This window comes from Pteropus vampyrus, unplaced genomic scaffold (assembly GCF_000151845.1).
Source record: "Pteropus vampyrus isolate Shadow unplaced genomic scaffold, Pvam_2.0 Scaffold56, whole genome shotgun sequence".
In the NCBI taxonomy this organism is placed as follows: domain Eukaryota; kingdom Metazoa; phylum Chordata; class Mammalia; order Chiroptera; family Pteropodidae; genus Pteropus; species Pteropus vampyrus.
Genome location: NW_011888837.1, coordinates 8902624 through 8907938, shown reverse-complemented (window position 1 = coordinate 8907938; position 5315 = coordinate 8902624). Strand labels below are relative to the sequence as shown.

The following is a 5315-nucleotide window of genomic DNA, read 5'->3' as shown; positions in this document are numbered from 1 at the left end:
GTGACTGGAGATTATGAGTGTCTCTAGTACAGTTCCTCCTTTGGGAAAGGGGGAGAGGATTGGGCCATGCCCTATGCCCCTACCCTGTTTTGTTTCATTGAGTCTGTGTCTTTCCTGAGCCTTCAGGAAAATTCACAGATTTAGGTTCGCAGAGCCACACCCTAAAGTCACAAAAATATTGTAAATTTAGCTATTTCATTATAAAAGCTTGGAGAGTTAGAAGTAGAGTTTGTGACATTTCTTGGAGTTTGAAGCCTACAGGAATTTTTTAATTCTGCCCTTCCATCTGGGCAATCTCTGAACCTATTACCAAATTCTCTTGCAACCAGTTTTTGATAGATTAAATTTTATGCTTCTATTCAGCCCAAGCAGAGAAAAGTGTTAGATTAGTCAAATTTAGCGGGATACCTGAAGCCTGTTTATATTTATGGAGATTGTAGCTGCTTAAATACATTCATTTTAAGGACTAACAAAATTTTTTTTAGCTTTTTAGCATTTCATTAATACCGAGGTGTTGACCACAAAAAAGCCATTGTGTTGGGCAAAGAGACTATAATTGTCTTAAAAAAAAAAAAACCAACTAGATATAACCTAGTACTGGGCATTGTTGCAGCCACAATTCCTAGCCTGTACATCTCAATAGCTTTCCATGAATTTTTTTTCCTTCTTCTTTTTTCTCTTTTTCTTTATTTCTCCATTTAGCTTTCTCTGCCCCACTCTCCTTCTTTCCCTCCCTTCATTCCTTATGTCCTTGCCCTAATATATCAGGTAATACGGTGTGAGTTATAAGTTGTTTCCATCTCCCACCCTGTTCCCCACAGACACACCAAATTTATTCAAACCTTCTTCACCCTGACTGAGCAGGTAGTTTGGATTCACTTAGACCCAATTAATTAATTATTTAATACATGTTGGAAGTCTATGGTGATTATTTGGATGATAAAAGAGAAAGGAATCCCCGTCATGAATGAGCTCATAGTTTAGTGGTGGTGGTGGTGGTGGGGAAGCAATATTATACTTGGGTAAATCACAGCAGGGTAAGTTCTATAATAACTGTATAAACAAAATCCTTCGATAGCAGAGAAAAGGTTGTAAATAACCTTCCCTGGGAGAGCCACCAACTTGGTCTACCCTTCCACCGGGGCCACCCTTGTCTAAATGCACCTCTGGGTTCTCTCGCTTGGCAGCAAGGACTATTTATCTTCTTACTCAGGACTTGGAGGATGGTCTTCTCAAAGACTTGTCTGCCCTGTGGAAATGAGTGCGATAACTCTTCAGTGTTGCTAGCACTTCTAATATTGTCATGGGAGGTCATGTGCTCTGTCCTGCTCTGAGGTTGAGCCTAAATTTAATTATCTTTAAAACCACAGACCATGTAGACTTGCGGAACTGCCTACATACGTTGAAAAAAAAAAATGGTGCTGCTGCTGTGGAATTGCAAGATAAGCAGAGAACCCAGTAAATGACTTAGTGGGAGTTTTCCCCAAGGGAAAGATAAGGAAAAGAGTGTACTGTTTCTTTGGCAAAGGAAACTGGCACTTAACATGATTATTGCAACTCCGGGCACTTGGCTTTTCCCACTGGGGAGATCAAATGTGATAAAAACGAGCTGCTCTTCCAAAGCTGAACCTTCATGAGCTCCAGTCTCCAACTGAGATGTCAAAATGGCCAATATCCTTGGCAAAAAGAGCCCTTTAATTAATTAGATCCTTGAGTGGCAGCTTGCCACAAAAGCACCTGAGTATGGTTGTCTGTGAAAAGAACTGCAGAGGGCCACTGCCAATGACTTGCTGCTCCCCCAGAAGCCTGCCACAAGCATCCCCTTGTCTCCATGGGAAAGACAGGGGTGCTGTGTCTTCCTCATGAGGGGTCTGTTTATACTTGATGATCCTTAGAGACCGGCTCCCAGCAAAATCTTTCCTCTCAAGAAGTTCTAGAGGTGGGGCCAAGACGAAAAGGAAAGTACTATTTTTCATCTCTGTTTAGAGACCTACGAAATAGGCATCTGGAGCAAGCAGAAGGTGTCTAACAAAAGGTTGCATTTCTGGCTGAATCAGAGCTTGTCATCTTGTATTAGCTCTGGAAATCCCGAGGTTATTCAAGTGGGAAGAGGTCTTGAGGGTCTCTAGTGTCATCAAGATGTTCTGGTGGTGTTTCGAGGGCAGTCCTGTTATCCCTTAAGGGGATTTGGGACTCAGTTATTAAAAGCAGTGTTGCCAGTTTTCTCAGAGGAAGCTTTCTTCAGGTTTGCATTATTTTGAATGCCCTTGTTGTACTTCCGTGCAACAGCTTCAGCTCATATTGCTACAAGGGATGCCCTTTGGAAGACTTGTTTCGGATCGCTTAGAAAGAAGGACAGAGATTTGCTGGAAGACTGAGCTGTGCTCATCTTCTTTTGCAGAGCTGTGCTAAGGAAGAAGTCACATAATTAATGAAGACCTTTGACTGTGCAACTTCCTGTCCAGGGCATCTGGCTTCCTTCCGGTTTTAGTCCTGGGCCCTCATAATCGTGGTGGGGAAAATGCTTTCTATGACTATTTCCTCTATGCTCCTCCTAGCTCTCTAAAGTATTTCTAAAAATCTTTAAGGTTCTAAAGAATGCAATAATGTACTTTCACTAATCAAATAGAGTTATTATTTATTTACTGGTAAACATAAGCTGTGTAATATGTAGAATATTTATAGCATCAGTCAATATAATTTCCAGGATATGTATAACTACTAAATGGAGCCAAACTGCCCAAATAAAATGCTTCCTCTAGCACTCATTAGCCCTGTGATGCTCATCAAGTTACTAAACCTCTCTGTGCCTCTATTTCTTCTTTTTTTTTGGACCAATTATTTGTACTTTAATTTAGAAAGGTCTGTCTCTATCATAGTGTGGCAAAGGTCAGTAACAAACTTCTACATTGTGTTCAATAACTGCTCAAAAAGCATATTATGCAATATATTACTATGATGTCAGACTGAAATCTAGAGTTAACATGTGCTTTGTTTTCAAGATAGAAAATACCAAATTATAAAAGTACAATTAAAATATTATGTTACTAAGTACCTCAGCAAATTGTTTGCTCTGAGGGAGGAAAAAATATCTGGCAACATGTGAATTTTGTATATGCTTTCCTTACCATCTCTTCTTAAAAATCAACATTTTTAGCTACTTTAGTATTAGAACTAAATATTACACTAAAGTAGTATTGCTTTAGATTTAGATGTGGGAGTGGCCAGCTAAGGATATTTAAATGTAAACTCTTAGACTGGAAAGAGCAAGGTGAGAAACAAGGTAAAAGGAGAAATTTGGGGAACACTATTATTTAGGGGTCAAAAAAGGCAGAGAAGAAGACAAAGCTATTAAGCCAGGGGGTTTGAAAATGCTGAGAAAGAAGGAGTCAGTTGATGTAGGAAAGTTTTAGAGATGGAGAGGAACGGGTATTGGCCATGGGAGGCAGAGGCTAAATATAGAAAATAACCTCCAGTAGAAGGAGAAATATCTCACTTGCATAGAGAACATTTCAGTATGAATGGATTTGGGTGTGGCATTTCTTCATTTTTATTTATTTTATTTTTTTATTTCTTTATCTTTTACTTTTATTAGCATTTATTTTATGCTAAATTTACTCCTGGGCCATAAGTTTTTGTTTCTTCTGTTTCTTCTGGGATACCTTTTTCTCCTGTGCAACCTCCTCTTCTAGTTTAAGAACAATCTGCTCTTTTTCAGTGAGGATCGTCTCAGTGTGGCAGGGAGAGCTCAGGTAGGGTTCATCCTCCCAGGAGCTCTGTCAGTTCTGCGCCGTATCTGGGGAGCTTTGCTCACCTGCCTGTGCTCGATGACCAGAGAATCTACATCTGAACTCTTAAGTTCAACATCACTCTCTGCATTTTTAAGCGTGTGCAGCAAAAATTCAGCACTCTTTTAGGGCCACCGACCCTGTGTCCAGCTCCACTTATGGCCTGGGCACACCTACCAACTCCACCACCGTAACGACACAATGGCACACTTCACCTCTGTAAACCGATGTCCTTCAGATACTTGGTAGCTTTTTGGATATGCATACCCTTGATGTCTTGGGCAGTTTCATGAGTGTTCTTAAAGTGAACATGAAGAACTGAATCTCTTGACTTGCATGATTTTGTGGGGTTTTCTGGGTCAAATGAACAGCGAACCATTTTCGGAGGTCACCTCAGGCCACTTATGGGAAGAGCGGCATTTCTTCATTTTTAAAATTGACATGATAGCAGTGATGACATTAAACTCACAGTCCAGGATCTCATGAGAATCTCACTAACTTTTCTGGATGTAGTTTCTCTCGATCTAGAAACAGGCCTTACTGCTCCCCCCACCAATGAAAAATTACCCCCACACATGTGACAGAAAGTGGTGGAACAGAAATGAGATAACCACTGGTTCTTCCCATCAGAAGCGGGAAACAGACTCACAGCAGCCACTGGCTGTGCAATCCTGACATCTGTGCAGGCCACTTACCCTTGGGTAGACCTCGCTGCTGATTCCAGGAAATAATTTCCCAGGCATCTGACTCTTTCTCGGAGAGGGTTATCTTTAGCTATTATTCTCCTTGGCCACAAATGAAGAGAGCATTATGGAATGTGCTCTCCTTGGATGAGGAGCTACTTTCTTAGCTTACTACCATTGAACAACTACTATTCCTTTTAGTGCCGGGCTTATAAACTTGCTCAAAACTTAGTGGGCTTTTACTTATTTGATTCTGTCAGTTCCATGTGCTAATAGGCACGCCTGTAATTCTTTTATTAAAAAAAAAATTTTTACATCCTCTCTTTTATTTTTTTTTAGGCGAGGCAACCTTTGGTTGACCTCACAGATTGCAAGTACCTTGTCAGCTTACAATTCCTTATTTTTTACACCTACAGCACCTGGTCTTCCTAGGTGGTCTCCCATCCAATTACTGACCAGGCCCAACCCTGCTTAGCTTCCGAGATCAGATGGGATTGGGCTTGTTCAGGGTAGCATGGCCGTAAAATGCTTTTTTTCTTTTTATTGAAGTATAACTTACATATAGAAAATTCACATATGTTAAGTATACCAGCTTAATACATTTTGTTTGTTGCCATGTGCACACCATTCATATAGGACTTTTTTTTTAGCCCCTCAGTAACCACCTTTTAGATCTCTATCACCATAGGCAAGTTTTGTCTGCTTTTGAACTGGAAAGGAGCAGATTAGTCTTTTGTCCAACACTGCGTCTGTGTCACCTGTGGTATTGCATGTAGCGGCAGTTCTTTTCCTTTCCAATGCTGTTTTGTATTCATTGCAAGAACACAGCATAATTTATTGATCT

General features: G+C 40.4%; 2 pseudogenes; both read right to left on the bottom strand.

The window, feature by feature from the left end:
* Positions 1–3586: 3586 nt before the first annotated feature.
* On the bottom strand, positions 3587–4207 carry LOC111739989 (annotated as a pseudogene).
* A 671-nt stretch (positions 4208–4878) lies between these two features.
* LOC111740024 lies at positions 4879–4997 on the bottom strand (annotated as a pseudogene).
* Positions 4998–5315: the final 318 nt, after the last annotated feature.